The following is a 22,457-nucleotide window of genomic DNA, read 5'->3' as shown; positions in this document are numbered from 1 at the left end:
TTTTCCAACTAGGATCAGATCTTCCTTCTCTTTACTTGCACAACTGGACAAGAGTCAACTTCTCTTTTAATCTTTTTGACTCCTGGTGGCAAGAATGGCACTCCCACCTCTTCTGTGGGCCGGTCCATCCTAGATGCATAGCTCTAGATGGAGAGTTTGCTTCTGATAGTAAGGTAACTTACCATTCCTTTTTTCAAAAACATTACTTGATGAGTTCCCCTGCCAACTATTCTAACAGACCTTTTCAGGACACCAAATTCGATCCCCCAAGCATGGATAGAGAGGGGCGTCCTATAGATTATCAGCCACCATGCCTAGTTTCAAGAATAGGATCAGCTGCACCTCCACTGAAGAAGCTGATGAAAACTCAAGTTGCCCCTACAATCATAACGTATCAATCCTCAAAATGCAAGATAGGCCAAGGGACAACCCAGAAAACTATTACTAGGAAAAGACTTCGCAAAATGAGACCATCGGCTGCCTAGGTAAACAATTTATTTTTTCCTCAAAATGATATTCAACTTCTAATCCTCTTTCTTCACAGCTATCAACCATTGCATCCCAATCGACTCTGGGTGTAGAACTATTATCCTAGGCATTTGATTCAGCATCAACTTGACCTTCATCAGCCGATCCCCAAGAGGAGCCAACTTTGGTTGAAATAGCTAATGCTTCCAAGACAGCAGAAGATGTGAGCCCTTCCATTTTACCCTTGATGTTGTTGAAGTATTTTCTCAAAACTTTTAATTTTATTCAATTTTTCATCCTTCATCTGACTTCTTATCATGCCAGATACTTCCTGAGGAAACACCTATGCAAGAGCAGGAGTCTGATAGTCTCCTTATTAAAAATGATCTTATTGTTGTTGACACTCAAACTATCGATTCCCCAGTCTAGCACACAACTGATGGTAAGAAAGTCATATGCTTAGTTTATTTCTCTGCAACAAACATGAACTAAAAAATCTTCCTTGATGTCTGTAGATATCAATGTTGAGAGTTCAGAGCCAATTCAACCAGATATCATTAGTGCATCATCAGCTGCTCCTTCTTCCTAGATAGAGGCTACCATAGAAAATGTATTGTACTTGCTTCATCGTTTATCTTATTATCAACCGATTCAATCCTCTTAACAAGATTTTCTTATATATAGGCATTTAATCTTTCAGCTCTAAGCTACTCTTTCAATCTTGAAGAGTATCTAGATGAAGATAAAATCAGCTCATCAGCCACCTCTTCTAAAGAAGCTCTATCAGAAAAGACCAGAAATCGGCAAAAGGATATGTTGCTAATGCTTGAGAAGAATATAGCTGATTTGGTCTGAGATGTGGATTTAATGCAAAGAGTCTCCTTGGTCTTTAAAGGTAATCCATCCCTGGTTCTTACCAAGGTTTTGTCATCCTTGTCCATTATTGAGGATCAAGCTCTAAAGGTGAAAAAGGCCTAGAGGAGACTGTCTAACCATGAAGCTTTACTAGCCAAGAAGAACTCCAACAGGCAAGAGGACAAAGAGTTGACATAGTTGATCAATGATTTGAAGAACTCTTCTCTCAGGATCGATCTAGAGCTGACCCAACTGGAAGTTGGGTGTGCAGAACTTGAGAAGGAACTAGAGAACGTGAAAGCTACCATTGATCGCCACAAGTCCATTCTGGCCTAAATACCCGATGCCATTAAGCAGAAGAAATAGGAACTATTGACCAAGGTCAGAGAAGCCAGGGTCATCTACAGTAGCCTCAAGGATATCCCTAGATCAGCCAAAGAAGATAAGCAACAAATCACATAAGTCTATGCTATCCGGCTAGAAGTATTGAAAACAATCCAAGATGCTCTAGACTTATAATCTGTATATCAACATGTATCTTGTGTAGAATCAATGATAACCATATTTTCTGTTGCCTTATCATATTTCTTGTTTTGGCTAAAGAGCTGATTTGAAAATAGCCGATTCCAGACTTCTATCCTTAATCCGATTAAGTCTAAAAATATGGCCTTTATTAAGAGAACTCCTTCAACCTTCTATCTTTAGTTATCAACGTCGTATTCTCTTCGGCATTAGTGCAGTGACGCTTCGCCTTCTATTAATTGCGGTTGCCTTTTGCATGTCCTGAGATATCCACCACTTTGCTTCGTGGTTACAAATACCAGCCGAGGGCTCTGACCTTGAACACATCTACACTCGCAACTGTTCCTATTCCTTTGCACTTCTCCACCTTCTCAAATCCTGTAGCGGTTTCCTTTCTCCTCTCTATAGATCCAACCAAACTCCATGGCCAGCGAGGACAACCGAGGCAAGCGCACGACGAGGGAGGTTCTGGAGGAGGACATGTCGGTGAGCCAGCGCCTTCATCGTATGAGGTGAGATCGATATCTTTTGCTCACGGCGGTGAACTCTTCTAACTTGTTTATAGGTTCATCTTAAATGATAGCCTTTGTCCTCTTCCCAGGGCCAGTGAGCCCTCCAATGTTGTATCTGATACTGCTTCTATGGCGGACTAGTTGTTGGACTCCTCCGACTTCTATAATGGCAACGATGCCTGGCGTTTCCTCCGAGAGTGGAGGGTAGCCAAGGACCGTTATTTCGAGGCAACTCGAGAAAATGGTCAGCTCGAGATCTACCTCGGGGCTTCTCAAGCAGCCCTTCACGCCATCGAGGGGGAGGCCAGTGCTGCTCGGGTGCGGCTGGCCGAGTATGACGCCATGGTGGCGGGTAAGATGGATTCTAGGAACACCTTTATTTTGATTTCCACTGTCTTTATCTTGATAACTTTTCTGCTTCTGTGATCGCTAGCCCTGATAGTGTAGTTGGAGTCTCTCTAGTTGGTGACGAACATGGCTACGGCGGCCGTCAATGCCTGGGGCCCCCTCATCAATGCCCGCCTCCATGATGTTCCGACCCTCATCTAGGAGATTGCCCTTCATGGCATTCGTCATGGCACATCGGTGGCACTGGCCATGGCGTAGGTCAAGACCGGGTACAAGCTCCATATCATAGAGACTAGCTTCCTGATGGGCTACGGCCTCGAGGAGCATGAGGAGTTGATTGAGGAATTCGTCGAAGCAGCGGAGGCCATTGTGGACATCACATCCGCTCAGGATGTGATAAACATGTCTTCGATTAGTTTGTATTTAGGGCAAACTAATCAATAAAGTCCTCTATTTTTTCATGATTGTATCTTAGCGTACTCCTGCAATGTTTTTGTATATATCATGAGTGCTCCTGTGTTTGTTTTGCTCTATAGGTGATACATCTTGTATCGGCTTTTCCCCTCTTTTGGGTTAATTTTTAAACTAGAGGCGATACCCTTCGGGTACCGTCTATTAGAGTCGATGACTGAACAAATCGGCCATCAAGTGTTGATCCAAGCACTAGGATAATATTCCTTTAAACATTTTCCATCGATTGCTTATTGACAGGTTACACCATAACTTTTTAGATCAAAGATTAAATGATCGATCGACCCAAGCCAAGCATCTCATTAAGCAGAACAATCTTTAAATTCCCTTTAATAAATCTACCAACTCTGGCTTGTACTCAGGATTTGACTTAGCGCTCACGTACATCGGCCTAGGCCTATCTCTAGGACCAATGTTTATCTCCCTTAACCCATTGGTCGACGCGAAGACATGATTATCCATCAAAACAAACTCTAAGAGCTAATTGCTTGGATTGGCTGTTGGCTTTTATCACTGATCTTAATGAAGCCTTTTTCCCATAGCTTGCCAGAAAAACACTCAAAGTCTTCTAGCTCCCAATATATTGGATCGGCCGTTGCGATACTCACAGATTCATCAGCGCGAACCAGCTCAACATCATCTCCATACCATTGAATCAAACAATGATGCATGGTCGATGGTACACAACAATTTGCATGAATCCAATCACGACCGAGGAGTAAACTGTATGAACCTTTTCCATCGATGACGAAGAATGTGGTGAGCAGAATCTTACTCTCGATTGTTAGTTCGACGTTCATTGCCCCCCGGGTCTTAGACGCATTACCCCCAAAATCCTTAAGCATCATATCAGTTTTAATCAAATCTCCTAGTCCCAGGTCTTAGACACATTGACAGAAGCACCTCCGTCCACCAACATCTTGCTCATCAACTTCCCATCAACAAAATCTTTTACATATAAAGCCTTTAAGTGTCGATGTTTCACTGGCTTATCGAATATAGCCCGCTGTATAACCGTCAACTTGGCAACTATCTCTTCATACTCTGATTTATCAAAATTCGAATAGACTTCTTGGTTTGCTGGAGCTCTAAATTCTAATGGTAATAAAAAAGCCACTTGAATATTAGCCGATGATTGACCCCTACCGGCTGTTTGTTTAGCACACTACACTTGAGGTCTACCGGATGCCTAAGCCTGTTCTAGCTCTCTGCTCCTTAGGCATTGCATCCTTCTTTTTTGGCTTTTTGTCAAACCTCCTGGACATCATTGGCCTTCCTGCCAAACATATTCTTCCTCATTACTTTTTTCTTCATAATCAGCCCAATTTTGATCAACAACTCGCTTTTCAAGCCGATCATGAACACTTCTATTTTTTAAGCGCCGATCCATGTTATTATGATGATACTCATCTTCAGTATGGATAGACCGACGATTGGTTTGAGATTGCCTAAACTCCCAATATTACTCATAGCACTCTGGATAGTTATTTCTGGTAATTAATTTCAAACCTTCGTTCTAGCAATGTCTGAAGAAAGGACAATTCCAATGTGATTCAACTTGCTTTCTTTTATACCTCTCTTTTTCTTGTTGATGCTGGTATTCTTGCTCTTCTACACCAACGCTGATAATCCTTTTCCTTCTGCTGCTGTCACTTATTCAACAAAATTTGAGATGTACCACGCGGCTTGTCGCCCCATCCCTTGATGTCTCTTCCTGCTCATATCGACTCTTTTGTTGGTCACGACGCCTTCTAATCTCTCTATATTCATCAGCCGATATTTGCATCTCAGGATTGACTATTCTAGTTTCTCTTGATCTGGTTGATGTTAGGATTTTAGTCTTCCCTTTGAGCAGCCTAGCATCAACCATGTTTCTGATCTATTGGGAAAGGATTATCATCAACTTTCATCTTTTGAGGCGTATCAAATTTGAGCCTCCCTTGTTGAATAGCCCTCTGTATGTGTTCCCAAAAAATTCTACACTCATTAGTAGAATGAGAAGTGGCGTTGTGAAATTTGTAGAACTTCTTATTCTTCAACTGATCAGGAGGCAACATGACATGATTATCGGACAACTTGATTTGTCCCTTCTTGAGCAAGAAATTAAAGAGCTTGTCTAATTTTGTGATGTCAAAATCATAGCTTTCTTTGACTCTCCTTCCCCAAGGATTTGACACCATTACTATCTTCTTACCCCAATTCCACTCAGCCGTGGCAACCACCTCTTCATCATCATCTTCATAGCCGTCATCAACTAAATATGGATTATAGGTTTCAGCAATTACGACATTCTTCTATAATCGGGTATCTCTGCGCATATTCTGGAATTGGCTATTGAGAGCTGCCACTCATTGAGCCAACTAACCTAAGTTATCAAAATCGTATCCCAGTAGCTTCTCTCTCCACGTTGACAACATTTCTTGAATGACCAAAGCAGCTAGCTGGTCATCAGTTAAGTTCAATGAGAAGCATAAATTTCTGGTCTCTCAGAACCTCTAAAAAAACTCAGTGCCCGATTCATTAGTTTTTTGCCTTATAGTCGTCAAATCGGTAATTTTCTTTTCTCCTGTCCTAGTGTAAAAATATGTATGAAACTTCTTCTCTAGGTCAGCCCAATTGGTAATGGAATTGACTGGCAGCGACGAAAACCAAGTGAAGGCTAGTCCTGACAGAGACAAGGAGAAGAAATAAACTCGATGGGCTTCTTCAATGGATGTTTCACCCAACTGTGTGAGATACCGATTGACATATTCTATCGTGCTTGTGCTATCTTGACCAATAAACTTAGCAAACTCTAGGAGCCTATAATTTGTAGTAAGAGCGACCAAATCATACCACTCTGGATATGGGCGTTTGTACGAGAAGGTCTACCATTTTGGCTTCAAACTGAAATGATTCTTCATCATCTCGGTCACTCTAAACAACAATTCATCACCATTTGAATTTGGATTTCTCTGCAATTACTGACCCATCTGTGGATTAAAATTTTGGGTACCTCAATACCCTAGATGTGGAATCATATGAAGAGTATTGTAATCTGTACCATAATAATATCCTTGCGGAACCTCTATCTGTTGGGTCCTTTGCTGGTTTGTTGCTTGAAGTCTCTGGTTATAGATATTAGAATTTATATCTCTATGAATCCTTTGAACTGATGGCGCTATTTTTTGAGCCAACGATGGTATTTGGCCTAATGTGCCAAAATTAACCATCTGGTTCTAACCTTGCCCCATCGACTATTGCACATGTTGTGCTGATGATCCAGGATTATATTGTATCTGATTGGTGGTGGTACCTTAAATCTGCTCAGATGAGCTATGAACTACCTGGACATCATCATTACCAGCTGGTGCTGCTTCTTAATGGCTAGTGCTAGCTTGATTAGTCTCCTGAGTCAACGGATGTGGAATGTTGTAATAAGCCAGTCCGATCTGATCAACTGGATATCCATGAAACACCTCTTTCATGGTGTTGTGGAATGTGTTCGAAAAAAAACTATATTATGGTTTAATATGGCATCATGAATAGATTTGTTTATGGCATCCACGAAGAAATGCATGTCCTTAGCTTCATCTGTATCTGATTGCCCATGCAACAAGATTCTTGGTAGTGGAAATTTCTAAACAACTTTATTGTCGCGTGTCTTGGTATAGGACAACAAACACTTGTTCTAAAATTCTTCTATAGCTTTGTTGATGACATCTTTATCTTCATCGGGTAGGTCTTTATAAGGCACCATAAGGATGTCATTATTGTTGTAAGTCGCTATGACAATTGTGGGGTCCCACCGGGCATGCCAAAACATGTGTCAACACAAAAATGTCGACACACAGTAAGCCGAAAGGATTTGCTTGATGGAGCAAGGCTAGAGATCTGCTTAGCTTCAACGCAGGACCAGTTGACCCTATGAATTCCTCCCAAGGGCGTGCTAGTCAATTTGACCTGCAATTGACAAGGAGAGAAAGCCTATAAGTAATTTAAGATGGAACATGCTGGTTTTTGCCCAGACCATTCCAAGTGTGCCGCTTCGGGAGCAGCCAGTGTTAGCCCACTGGATCACGGAGATATCCGACCACTCACTAATGTTGTCGAGCACGCGTTAGTGATGCCGACCATGAACCATCATTATTTTACCTCTAGTCATAGTGTGTGGTCGGACAACGTTAGTCGTGGTCGACAACGCTGGTGAGTGCTCAGCGATCCAGTGGGCTAACAGCCAAATGGGAAAATCGATCAAATAAACCGATACAAGAAGAAAATCAGCTGTTAAGAATTGTAATGCTCGCGGGTTGTGACTGATTTTATAGTGACAATTGCGATGTACCCAATTTTAGTGATTCTTTCCCTTGAACTATTAACATATATGTGTCAGAGATACATCACTGGCTAAATCAGATTTTGATCAACACGTAGTGTAGAGCCAATGAATTTAGTAAGAAAAAGGGATATGCCACGCACACAATCGACTGTTTGATACAGACAGACCCACGAACCGTCTAGACCTAATCCATTGCCATCAACAGTGAAGTTCGACTGGATTGATGCAGCTATGATGATAACAACAAACTAAATCCAGAGAATTCATAGAATCAACCATACTTCAACAGGTTTATGAGAGCGTGTCATATCTGTGAAAGCACGGACGAATCGGCTAAAAGAGCCGATTCGGGTAGAAAAAGAATCATATCATGTGAACAATTGACTATTCAACCCGAGCAGACCTATCAACTCCTCAAATCTAACCTATCATCTTCAATAGTGGGGTTCGACCGGATCAATGTAGCAATAATAAAGATAATAGATTCTATCCTTAAAGAAAACAGATCTACTCATATTTAGCAGGATCATCAAAACACACTATGAACGTTGAAATACGGGTGATCGGCTATTTAGCCGATACAGGCATAGCAAATAGCTAGGGTCATGGTTGGTCAAAAGCAAACCTACCAGCTAGCATCCTCCGATCTAGAGTACTAATAGTGAGGGTCGACCGGATCGATGCAGCCATGATAATGGGCTATAGACCAGATTCAACTAGCTAGTAAACCTTCTCAAGATCAGACATGCCTTGACCACGTACTACGCACAATCAAGATCGAAGTAGAATAGCCAATAAAACGTAGTCCATCATTTGAAGTAAGAACCATTGCAATGTACAAGATAAACAAGGGATTAAAAGGATGTGAGTCCAATCTAGATCGATCTCGACTGGATAGGTTGATGTTGCTGCAAACTAACGACGATAAAAATATCAGCAAGATCGGTAACTTAATGAATCTACCCGAAGGACGCCACCCTTAGGTAGAGCTGATAACTTGACCTTAATCTAATTCAAGCAATGGAGGTCGACCGGATCGATGCAGCCATACTTGAACTAGGTAAAAATCGATAACTAGCTTATACTAGAGTTCACAGTGGAGGTCAAACTTAACCGATGCAGCCATATAAATAGAAGTATAAGCCATGACGGTACTTACAGGTAAGCCAGAGGTCGGCCGAACCGATACAGCCCTACTTGTTGACACGGAGCCCTACTTGTTGACACCGATACAGCCAGAGGTCGGCTTCTACTCTACTCCTACTCCTAAGGGTTGGCACGGAGCCAAAAAAGAAAATAACTTGTATTGGTTGATTGGATGTCCTTTTTAAAATAGTCGGGGTCCAATATTTATACCCGGAGCCTAAGTATGAATTCTACTCAAGTACGACTCATTACAATCTTTGGTATAAAAGAAAACATTCCTAACTTAAGATAACTTGGACCCTAATCTTTTCCTTTTTGTAGAGTCTGATATGTATTTCCCGATGCCAACTGCAGGTCTTTGTCGTTATCTGCTGATGTCATTCGAAGAGAGCCAATTCTAGTGTCGCATCTAAATCAACTAATATCGATCCTTATGCAATCGATTCTTGATTGACACAATGTTGGAAGCTTCGAGTTCCCGCGTTCTTCTTTCCAAATTTTGGTGTAAACAAATACATAGAGCTATGGACTTTCTGATACACGGGCGATTCGAGTAGTAACGGCGACGAGCAATGGGAACGTACTTGAGCGATGGTATGTACAACACTAACTGCAACTCTAGCGAGGAGGTGGACGACCCGGAGTACTGCGAGTCGGCAAATTGCCAGAGCACTAGCGAGGAGGATGGTGTTGTTTTCTCTTTCTCTGAAAACTCAAATCCCTTTAGAATTTATGACTTTTTTCAGGTTGGAAAATCCATGGCGATATCAATAACCCATTTAATTATTTATGGAGGGTTTTTCATCCCTAGGCCTGACTTCCTCTTGCTTCCAAATTATAGGCCTTAGTTCAAACAGCCACAGATGCAATCACACACAAAAAAAAATCGACAGATGCAGCGCAACAAGCTACAACGAGTAGGTTTATTTTTTTCTTTTTTTGGTAATTTTTAGGTGTCAAATTCATGCATATTTTAATTATTTATTTATTATCATCCTCTTTTAGTTTTATATTTATTTATATTATTATGAAAAAAAACAAAAAGGCAATAACTAACTCATCGGATATATAAACAAGTGCACAGGAGAAAAAATGAAAAGATGGATATTAGGTAAGTAACATTTTATCGTAATCATTTCCTATTAAATCAAGGAATAAGTTACGATCTCTGTTGAGCACCGCGCCTGCGCGCCGAGTAGTCCCTCCAACACGCCTTGAAAATTTAATTTCGCACCACGCCGAGTAGTCCCGCCAACACGCACCAAAAATTAGATGTCTCTCTTTTGCCCTCCGCGCAGAAAATAGGTTTACCACGCCATCGATTTCAGATAAGGGCATTTGTGGTAATGTGATGGCACATAAAAGCGCAAAGAGTCGTCGTCTCCGCCTCCATCTCCATTCTCCACCCGCACCGTCTCTCCTCCAACTCCAACTCCAAATCCTAGTCCCATGGCCTCCCTCTCCACTCTCCAGCCGGCCCCTCTGCCACCCCGCTCTAGACCCTAGGTGCCATCGACACAGTAGCTCGACTCCCTCTCCACTCTCTAGCTGCACCCTATCTCATACATTTCTGAACCCCAGCCTTGACGATGGCACAAGCCAGATCTAGATCCCCTACCTTGGCTCCTGCCATAACCGACCAAATCTAAACCCTAGCTAGAGCTAGATCTATTACCCCTTTGTCAATGTCGGCTGCACTAGCTCCGCGACCATGATGACAAGACTGGATCTGAACACGGACACGAAGAAAGAGGTACCCAAATTCCTTTTATGATGTGTGCTCTACTGTAGAGACTAAACCAAGGATATGTAGATAGCGATGGGGTTACATATTTCCTATATTTGAGTATAGCTGACATGTGCTTTATTAGATTAATGACTTCCGTATAAGTTGTCATTACTAGTTAGGTGCTTATTTGCATACTCTTGCTCTGCTGTGTTGACACTTGTACGTAGGGATCAATTTAAACTTCATGAATTGACTGGAGACATTTGTCAGGACAACACCCTACCTAGCCCTATGAGAGATTGCCCATAGCCAGATGATGATAGCCATATTGAAGAGGAGCCCTCTAAGCTACCTAGCCCTATGAGAGACTACTCACGGCCAGATGATGATAGCCATGCTAAAGAGGAGCCCTCTAGGAAAACTCCCGTCTCCACCTACCCGTAGAACAATAAAAGTTGTCTAGGTTGGTATTACCTTACACATGTCTATCAATTAATTCACACTAGCTATTTGATATCCATGTTAATTTTCTAATAATCTGAATGTATGAAAATTTTATAGTACCATTGCTGAGAAGTGTGAGGAAGCCGATGCCTCGAACTCGTGGAATTTTGCTTGACAAAATGAGCAAATCAATGGGAGGATTGAGGATGCCTAATGGAGACGGGGATCCCGATCTTCCATCAGGTGATGGTAGCTATCGTTGTGGCAGAGAATGACACACCGATCCGGCTTTAGATCGAAAGATCAAACCCTACAATCTTAGCACCATAGCTCCTCTAGTTATCAACCAAGTCACGAATCAGGTTGACCTCACCAAGAAGGCTAATCCCTACCTACGCATCGAAGAACACAAGCAAAAACAAGAAAAAACGCAACCAAATTACAGATGAATGATTATCTCACAAAGTTGGGGGCTCACAAACCGATGAACGACAAAACTGTTCTTGATAGAATAATCTAAGCAAAACACCAAAACCTAATGATGGCGGTGGCGTATGATTATAAAGGTCTTAGGGTCGTCGTCTACCCTAGACGCGCCCCCTAATAGGCCCAAACACGATACACGGTCTAATGGACCAAAAGAAGGTGTCGTAGCACCCTGGCAGATTCTAGACACTGACTTGTTTTGACGATTCCTGTTGATTCCAAAGATCTTTTGACGTGAAACCACTTGGATTAGCTTCCTTATCAAATTATCTTTCCATCCATATGTGTATCATCAAAAACGGAGTCCGGATGCGTCCTGTGCGACCAGTTTAAGGCAGACTAGTCCTGGATTCCGAGGCAGACTCGAACTTGAGTTGCTTTGGGCCTCCACCTCGGGGACTCAAACCGAATTAGCCTTAGGCCTCCATCTTGACTTGGACACCCTTGCTGGCCTCCTTCCTCTCCATCCCATGCGCCAAACATGGTCATATGCATGGGTGTCATGTCCTTATCATCCTCCCCTTCTTGATGAAAAGCCGTCCTCGGCGTCGATTGTGCTTGAAACTAATCATGCACAACATAAAGGAGAACGGGGTTGCGAGGACAAAGAAAACTGAAATGATTGTGAGAAGGAACATGAACATGTTTCCAAGTTTCTAGCATGTCATCTCGCATAAAAATTTCAGCAAGCATGTAGACTCCATGATCCGAATGCACACGATGTATGTCAACACTATCATGCAAAAGATTAGAACTAACCAAAGACAATGTAGGAATAGATGGTCGAGCAGACATAGGTAGCAACCAACAATGCTCCCCTTCTTGGAAGTGAATTTGTTTCTTTAAGGAACATGAGAAAATATTTGTATTATTATTGCTGCCCTCTAAATGATCATAATCTTATACAACAAAAGGAGAATTCATATTATTACGAATGTATACTCGATGTATCATATATTGTCCCTTGTTGTTATATCTGCCAATAACATGATATGTGTGTTTCAAAAACCAAGGCAAATCAGCATATTTAAAAAGGCTCTCTTCCAAACAATCTAGGATACACAAAATATCAAATTCAATGTAACCCAAAGTATGTAAAGAAGACAATTAGTAGCAATATGAATAACATGTTTATTTTCAGCATAAGTCACTAGTTTCAAAACATGTAAAACTGAAGCATCTTCAACCAATTCATCTTTGTCCCAAGGAACATCAAGCAAATTATCATGGGACAAAGATAAATCAAGAGAGGGTTCCACTAACAATTGCTCTATGACAGCATGGTTTGTGGAAAAATTTAGTACATTAAGACAATTTTTACCTTCTGTGAGTGTAGGACTATGGGCATTACCTGTGTTCTCAGCAGGAGTAATAGGTGCATGGTGAAGTGATGGTTCTGAATTTGCATATGAGGTTGTGAGCTCCTCATTTTCTTCCATGTCATCCTCTCGCTTATGTACATTATTCTGCAGAAGGTTAGTCATAGCAAGAGGAATAACAACAGACTCTTCCTCTAAATGGTGCACCTTAGCATACGAAGTCAAAATAGGAGGTGGATTAACAAAGGTTTCTCACATAAGAAGTTTCATATCATTCCAAGTTTGAGGTTTATCAGAAGGATCTAAAGACTCCCACCAAGATAAAGCAGAATATCGTAAAACAGTAGCTGCATTTTTACCTTTCTCCTTAGACACATAAAGCGAGTAGCAAATATGTTATCGATGGCAATTTCTCACTCTATGTACTCATCGGCACCTATACCATCATAAGTCGGTGGATACGAACAACCTGTCATTGTAAACACAAAAACAAGGAATAAATGGTGAAAGTTATCCCTACCAAATAACTACGTGGTTGCAGTGGTGTCACTTTTTACAACAAGTGGAAATGTCTTACCAAGCTCTTACAAAGTTCTTACCAATGCAAGCAGTGGCGATATAATTGGCGGCTGGTTTGTGATACCTATGAGGCAGTGGTACCGAGATTACAAAGCCCTTTTTTCTGTACTAATCTAAAGAATTTGTGGAGCTTGGAAGACAAACAAAGAGTAATATATATATCTGGCACATAAGTCAGTAACAGAAAGTAATGCTAAATTATAGTCTAAAATACTTGTTCTCATTGCTGGTCTAAAATATTCCAAGTATCAGATGTGTGACAAAAGTATGGTGGATAGCAAGGTGATAAGTGTATGAAAAACAAGTATGGTGGATAGAAACAGCAACACAAACAAAGAACCAGACAGCACACGCTAACACAGCTCACTTTGGTCTTCTCTATGTGCTCCTCTAAATATTGTTCCTCTTTTGCCCCTCTTTTTTCTATTTTTTGGTCTGTCATTGTTTTTTTTTTGGGAAATTTTGATTATTTTATTTTATTTTTTTTGATATTTTTTCTTTACTTAGGGGCACAAAAGAAGTAACCACAGAAAATATGAGCTGAAACAAGTAAAAGATGTGGCCTATGGAATTTTTAGAAAACTTGCTCAAAATCGACAAAAACCTTGTGACCACGAAAAGAGGATCTTGTGACCACTTTTTGACCAATCTAAAATTTTTGAACCCCAACAAGATGGGGGATGGACGGATCCAAAAAAAATTTCTAATCGATTTTGATATATGGAACGTCAAAATCAAAGTTCGTATGCGAAAACTAGACAAGTTTTAAGAATTAGCTCCGAATTAGAGAACAAAACGGGAACAATATGCACAAAACTGGTCACAACAGCAAAGATTTGATGGAAACGATGGGGGAAAACACACGAACAGGACTCTAACACGACCTAACTAGCAACAAGATCTCGACCAGGACACAAACTCAACATGACGGACTCTGAAACTGAAATATGCAAAGGTTATGACGTGGAAGGTTCTAGGACAGGAAAAACGAGTATGGCACTAGACTATGGGACGAATGCAAAACACTCAAAACTAAGGAATAAAAGTCAACCTGACGGTATACCTTAGCTCTGATTACCACTTTTTGGAGTTGGGGATCCCGATCTTCCGTCAGGTGATGGTAACTATCGTTGTGGCGGAGAATGATACACTGATCCGACTTCAGATCGAAAGATCAAACCCTGTAATCTTAGCACCATAGCTTCTCTAGTTATCAACCAAGTCACGGACCAAGTTGACCTCACCAAGAAGGCTAATCCCTGCCTGCGCAATGAAGAACACAAGCAAGAACAAGAAAGAACGCAACCAAATTGTAGATGAATGATTATCTCACGAAGTTAGGGGCTCATAAACTGATGAACGATGAAACTGTTCTTGACAGAATAATATAAGCAAAACCCCAAAACCTAATGACGGCAGCGGCGTATGATTATAAAGGTCTTAGGGTCGTCGCCTACCCTAGACGCGCCCCCTAATGGGCCCAAACACGATACATGGTCCAACGGACCAAAAGAAGATGTCGCAGCACCCTAGCAGATTCTGGACGCTGATTTGTTTCGATGATTCCTGTTGATTCTGAAGAGATTTTGACGTGAAACCACTTGGATTAGCTTCCTTATCAATTATCTTTTCATCCATATGTGGATCATCGAAAATGGAGTCTGGATGCGTCCTGGGTGATCAGTTTAAGACAGACTAGTCCTGGATTCCGAGGTAGACTCGAACTTGAGTTGCTTTGGGCCTCCACCTCAGGGACTCAAACCAAATTAGCCTCGGGCCTCCTTCTTGACTTGGACACCCTTGCTGGCCTCCTTCCCCTCCATCCCATGTGCCAAACATGGTCATATGCATGGGTGTCATGTCCTCATCAATGCCCATCTCTGTTGCTGAGGGGAACAGAAGGCCACATGATCCAGTGCAAGCTACTAAGTTTGCCTCAGAGGCAGGTATAGTAGTCAGGCATCAAATACCAATTTTGACACATTGGAAACATTATAAGAAGCCCTCTGGTATCATCCATTACAGGAATTTTATGAATAGGCTAACTATATGTATGGGTATCCTCTCTTGACATTCAACTCTGCTTTGAGCAACTTTAACGGATTTACTTTTCATTCACACTACTGCGTGCAATCAAGGCTGGACATTGACAAGGCTCACCCACCAACACAAGAAGCTTGCTAGAATATATTGTAGTCTGGGGTACGACAGGCACACTATAGGTTGAAGCAAACACACTTCAATGATGTCCCTGCTGATCAGATCCCTATGACCTCTCATGTCTCGTCCATAACCAATGCACAGTGGTGTGAACTTCTTGAGACTTGGTCTAGTGCCAAGAACAAGGTGTGTGTGAACCCATTAATTTTTTGTCTAGTCATGTTATGGTCTACTTGGGCTGCAGTCTAACACAAACAAAGCTATAGGAAACATCTAAGAAGAACAAGCAAAACCGTGCAAAAGTGAAGTACCACCAGTCTATAGGATCTCGCTCCTATGTTGTCCAGCTACAAACATTTATAAGTGATGGTTGTATTTTATTATTACTCTTTCCTTTGTATAAATATAAACAGAAACTCATGTACAATGTGCACAGAAGGAGAACAAGAGGAAGGCCATAGAACACAAACAATGACTTGATGAACAACATAATGATCCAGGACTTGAACAACATGGTCGACCTGATGAAGATGTTAATGCTATGGAAGTCTTCAAGGACTTCCATACTAGTATGAAAAAGGGCCTGAGCGATGATGCAAGAGCAGCAGTTGTAAGTACCCTCATTTGCTTTCCTTAAAATCTACTAAACACATTGCCATAAAAGAAGGAAACACATTAGGAGCCTAATGTGGCAACATCATTTAATTTTGTAGTTACAATTTTACACCAATCAATATGGCACCTGTACATTGTGCTTATGTAATCTCTATAGGCAGTAGGCTACAAAAAGACCTATGCATTGTGCTTATGTAATCTCTATTAGCAGTAGGCTAAGGAAGTCATATGCATTACTTGTTATGAATTAATTTCTTGGGTTTTCAATTGAAGTCCTCTTCCACTATCTGTAACCTAATATTTTACTGATTAAATTTCATAGGAAGCTATGAAAGCTATGCAAGCAGAACATGTTGCTGATGAGCAGCAACCAATGACTAGTGCTGATGTTGCTTCCAAGGTCCTCTACCTCTACCAGGGCAAGCCCCCTCCTAGGCAAGCAGGAAAAACCATTTTTTGAAGAATATTGGTATCCTGAGAAGCTTCACTAGAGCAGAGACATCAGTGGAGATGACACTTTGGGAGCAGCTTGCTGGTGAATAGGAAAGTACCGCTACCCTCATCGAACTAGTGGATGAACTAAAGAGAAAGACAGAATAGTTTGGAAGGGAGTTTGAGGAATTCAAGAAACAGCGACAGGAGGAGTACAATAGGCTTTGTGAGTAAGTCATGCGCTTAAGCTCTCCTGGTAATTAACTCTCAGTCTTCAACTCATGCGGCTTAACGCAGTGAACATTTGTGGTCTGTTGTGTGGACTCATGTGATGGTTTGTTGTGGTGAAACTCTGTCAGTGGCTTGCTGTTGACGTGTGAAATATTAATTATTGGTATTTAATTGCTAGCTTGAATAATTATGTTGTTAGTCTATGCAGTATTGACGATCTTGAATTACTTTTCTGATGTAATTAGTCCTGCACGCGGTAGAACTAGGATAGGCCATGTGATCAAATAAAAATGCGACACGTGGACCAACCAGTGCATGACACATGAATTGGCCAGGGCACGACACGTGGGTTATCAAAAATCCGACACATGGAAGGAAATCATTAAGCCACGTGGACATATAAAAATACAACACGTGGACGAACAGCATCGTGACGCGTGGTCAAATAAGAAACGGACATGTGGGCCAATAAAAATACGACACATGGTCCAATAAAGAAGTGACATGTGATCCAACGGCAACACGACACGTGTGCTAGTAGAAAACTGACATGTGGAACAATAAGGAACCGACACGTGGTTCAGTAAGAACCTAAAACATGCAAGAACCAGAGATGGCCACGTTGTGCAATAAGAAGGTGATTGTTGATATTTCTTAACACATATAGAAATAATCCACAAGCGCATGGAATTACCGTTGTAGCATTTCACCCGGAAGTATTCAGGGTATCGTATTTTCATGAGTAACGGAGGTGTAAGAGTCTCTTAAGCTAGTTCACCTAATGAAACAAGAAAAAAGATAGGTCGGGTCATGAGGTTTTCTAGGGATAGAGATCCTAAGTTAAGATAGCTTTGCCACTATCGACTTACTTCGGGCACCGGCTTATACTTGGTCTGCCAAGTACCTATGGCTTCCAACTCTACACTGAACCCAAATGTGGGGGGTTACGAGGGATGGACAGGGCTGTCACCACCTGCCACCTATCCCTTAACCATAGGGAACGACACAAACAAAGGTAGCCTCTAGCCTAGACACCACGTCTACGCTATCCACTACTACTCTAGCATCGATCAAGTTTATCCGTCTTTATCAGGGCCCTTTACTAGAGTATTCATCACAAGGACAAACAACGAACCCGCAAGTAAATAATGAACAAGACTAACTTAAAGTAGAACTCACCACCGAAGATAAACGCGAACCTTATACTCCAAGTAGTATTCAAAACGTAGAGGTATAAGTGTAGAAGAGCCAATGATTCTCGGCATTCCTTCCGCTAAATATACAAGTGGCCCATCGTACACTAGTGGAGGTAGCTGACAACTCTGGTACTTCTCCACTCTTACTCTCTCACTCCCTACACTATAACTAGCTAGAAGTTAAGATAAGAGTGTGGCTCTTCTTCTCTTCTTGCTACATTTGTGCCCTCTTGTGTTGTGTTTCTTCCTTGATGATCAAATGAGGAGGGGAGAGGCCTCCTTTTATAGGTGGAGAGGAGGGGATTCCTTGGAAAATGTTTCATCCCCTCATGGAGAGCACCAAACCAACCTACAAACCACCATCTAGGTGCACTAAAACTGGACGACACCCTAGGACCCGACATGGGTAAGGCGGCATCTATCAACACGTGAAAGATGGGCCCGAGAGGCCCTAGTGGTGGTGCGAGCGCACTAGTGGTGTGGCCACACCCCAACTGGGCCCAAATGGCCCCATCTTTGGTGGGATGCTTCCTTTGGGCCTCTAGGTCGGTCCTGTAAAGTTTTGCGTCGTTTGGAGTTGATTTGATATGGGTTTTGGCATTTTTTCTCTACCTCATTGGACCCTGATTTGCCTAGTAAGTGGACCTTCTCCTCTTGGACTCATGTCAGGTGATGTTATGCCTTGTTCTTTGTGTACTTTTGACACATTTCTTGTGTTAGCCCAACATGTCCTCCTGCAATTGATGAATCACCAAAACTCGTGGAACTTTGTTAGTTATGAGCCCTATTTCTAAGTTTGGTGTTCATTTCGATAGATTTTATATAAATATTGGCGGTTAAAAGTGTGAGTTAAGAACCACCAACAAGCTCCTCCACACTTAGTCCTTTGCTCATGCTCAAGTAAAGTTCTAAGGATTAAGCTGGCTCATCTCCTCGATTGAAATCTGCATACAAGTTATTCCAAACCTCACCGGGGCATGTGAACATTCTGAGTGTCTACCCTAAAATCTTGAGTGATTGGATAATGAAACAGTAAGGATTCAAATCTTTCTACTCTACTTTTGCTTAGAAACTTGGATTTTGTTTGATTTTGAAAATATAAAGTTTAGCTTTGCTCCTCAAAATGATTCACTCGATCACTCAATGTGTATAGTCCTTACTAAAGGCTTTTGATATTTGCCTTCTTTTCATCCTACCTCTAAAGGCTTTTTATGTAGTTTTGGGTAGGTAAGAAAGAGAGGCATACTTGCATCACATAATATTGCACTGGGAACCTAAACTTTATTATTATTACATTTATTATTATTATTATTTGTTTGTTTATTTTTTATATTATATTATATTATATTTGTTCACCTAACTTTTATCTTTTAGCAACACTCAAGCAAGGCTTATGGTAAAGATGCAATAAATCTTGGCCTTGGTTTATCTCCAACATAATTACTTCCATTGTTTATGACAGTAGTACTCCAAAGTTCATTCAACCAAGATTACACCATGTATAATTTTGATTAAAGAAGGCCATAATGATGAGCACATGTGGGCCATATAAGTTGGGCGGTTCTACCACAGGTACAAGTGTAGAAGAGACGATGATTCCCGGTATTCCTTCCGCTAAATGTACAAGTGGCTCGAGTACACTAGTGAAGGTAGCCGACAACTCCGGTACTTCTCCACTCTTACTCTCTCACTCCCTACACTAGAACTAGCTAGAAGCTAAGATAAGAGTGTGTGCGTTCGCACCCCAACTGGGCCCAAATGGCCCCATCTTTGGTGAGATGCTTCCTTTATGCCTCTAGGTGGGTCCTGCAAAGTTTTGCGCCGTTTGGAGTTGATTTGACATGGGTTTTGGCATTTTTTTTCTCCACCTCACATGGCCCTAATTTGCCTGGTAAGTGGGCCTTCTCCCCTTGGACTCATGTCGGATGATGTTACGTCTTGTTCTTTGTGTACTTTTGGCACGTTTCTTATGTTATCCCGACATGTTCTCCTACAATTGATGAATCACCAAAACTCGTGGAACTTTGTTAGTTATGAGCCCTATTTCTAAGTTTGTTGTTCATTTGGATGGATTTTATATAAATGTTGGCGGTTAATAGTATGAGTTAAGGACCGCCAACCGTGACACATACCTAAACCATCTCCAATGCAACCGGCTGTAGCATGTACACGTGAAAAGCATCTCCAACAGAAGCACCCACCAGCGTGACAGCCCCCCTGCCATGCATGCCAAAACAGTTCTATGATGTTCTGTTTTCGTCACAGATCAAGCCACTTCTATGACGATTTGCGAAAATGGTCATAAAAGTTAAAGTATGACGCGACTTCTATGACGAACTGTTTTTCGTCATAAAACTGAAACTATGACGAATTTGGCTCTTTCAGTAACGAAAGTTATTTGTCATAGAAGTGGATATTTCCAGTAGTGATATACTATGGGTTTTAGAACTTATTGAATTAATTGAAATAAGCTTGGACCAAGTGTAACTAAAATCCACAACAAAGATAGGTAGCTCTTTATTACTGGTATGAACGGGTCCAGGTGTCGTTGCAAGCACGGACATGTCTGCTAGCGGTAATAAGAGGATTTGTGATGAAAACGAATGGGACCGGTCGGGATAGATCCTCTCCTATTTTCACTTTTACATTTTAATATGGAAACGAAATCGAAATCAGGACGGCCAGAAATGGGAACGAAAACGGGATTCAACGAAAATCGAAAACGGATCCATTCGAATGGAAACATGTTGATAACATGTCAGGATATAGACAGACAAAATGTGAACGTCGACATATAGAACCAAGAAACATGACTGACCTACCGACCTGACATAGCAACATTGTCAGCACATAAATAATATTAGACCATGTCGTAAGGCTCATAAGATGATAGAAGTATAAGATTGCAAGATATAAGATGACAAGGCTACTACGATGTGGCATAAATGACTGTGCTGCATTATTGCACTTTCTAAAACAGGATATCTATCCTATGCAGACAAAAGCGGATATCCCGGCAGAAAAAACGGAAAAAGCAAAAACGATCGAAAAAACAGTCACTTTCGTCCTAGTTCTAGATTTGCCAAGAACAAAAAATGAAAACGGTCGGATTAATGACCATCAACACGAATTCAAGCGAATTAACCGCAGAATTTGGGACGGAACTGATGTATCTTTCAATTGTTAATCCATTTGTGCAACAGAATCTAAACGTTTCCAAACTGTAAATCACTTTTAGGAATCAAAGCTTAACACAGTTTGAGACGAACACTACCGGCATTTCAAGAGTAGGACGTACTATCTCTGTATCTACATCTACACAACTAAAAAGCATGAAGCGCTTGTGTCCAACCAGCACCTTTTGCCGCATGCGCCTTGCACCTCCAGTAGTGCCCTGTGCGCTGACAGGACGGACCCGGATGCCCTTTTCTCCCACTCTCATCTCTCCTCACCCTCATGCCAATCCCGCACCACCGTCGTCGTCATCACGTGCCCTTCCCGCGCCGCCATAGATTGGGCTAGGGGTACAGGGCAAGTGGTGCTGCTAGATCCATCCCTCCTCCACCGGATCTCTCCTCCGTCATGACCAGAGAAACAAGACAAATTTGCAGTTTAACAAGGATTTTGAATTATTTTTTTTAAAAAAGGTTGATTTTTGGTTTGTTAGATTAGTCCTCCGAGAAGACATGAGGTTGGCTAGGATGTGACTATGAGAAAGAGATGTAGAGAGGAGAGAGGAATAGAGAGGTGGGCATCACATGGTAGAAATGGACAATAGCAAAGGGTTGGGCGTCTGGGTGATAGTTTTATTAGTGCTATGTTTTCTATGGGTCGGGTGTTTTTAATATAGGTAGGCCTCGTATTCTTATTTTAGAGCTGGATGGCTTAAGACTTCAGGTGATGGTTATTTTTTTACCTCTATAAATAGATCAATCGTCTCTGAAAATCGTCGGTTTTTTAAGATAGACAGTTTTGGTCCGCCTCATAAAATAAAGAGGTTGTCTCCTAAATTTATTTTTTTTAGCAACGGTATTTCACGCTGCATCATAAAAAAATGGTTGTTTTGGCTTTAAAAATGGACTGTTTTGGAAGACCGCTAGAGAAGCACACCATGTGCATACGTTCGTTGACTAGGTGGTCGTGCTATGTGAGGACAGGACACTGTCCTAGAACTTGCCTAATCCGTGGCCGACGTGCATCGCCGGCTCCCCATAGTGTATGAATGACGTGAAATATGGGTGCAATAGTTTCAATGGATACAACATTCAACAAGTAATAGTTATGTGCTAATAATTAGCTTCTTGATTTAAATAGGTCTAACTAATAATTTAGTTAATTATTAGTTGAATAGTCAAATAACAATTGTTTCACTAGTTGGACCAAACTAACTAACTAATAACAACTAATATTAGATGTGAACTATTAGCGGCTAATTGATCTAAACACGGCCTCATAAAAAAACATACAACAGGTATATATATTATTACGTTGAAGAAAGAAAAAAAAAAGCGTTGATTTTGGATATTCATGTGCCTGTATACGGCATTGACGGTTGCAACATATATACATAATACATGGTCTCAATTCATGTTCCTGTTTGTGTCATTGATGGTTGCAACGTACATG

At 41.3% G+C, this 22,457-nt stretch overlaps 1 pseudogene; it reads left to right on the top strand.

The window, feature by feature from the left end:
* Nucleotides 1-2,268: 2,268 nt before the first annotated feature.
* Nucleotides 2,269-22,457, top strand: part of LOC136500046 (uncharacterized) — a 38,961-nt pseudogene continuing 18,772 nt past the window's right edge.

The sequence above is a fragment of the Miscanthus floridulus genome, chromosome 13 (assembly GCF_019320115.1).
Source record: "Miscanthus floridulus cultivar M001 chromosome 13, ASM1932011v1, whole genome shotgun sequence".
NCBI classification, from domain to species: domain Eukaryota; kingdom Viridiplantae; phylum Streptophyta; class Magnoliopsida; order Poales; family Poaceae; genus Miscanthus; species Miscanthus floridulus.
Note: the sequence above shows the minus strand (reverse complement) of the source record. Positions and strands in the feature narration are given on the sequence as shown.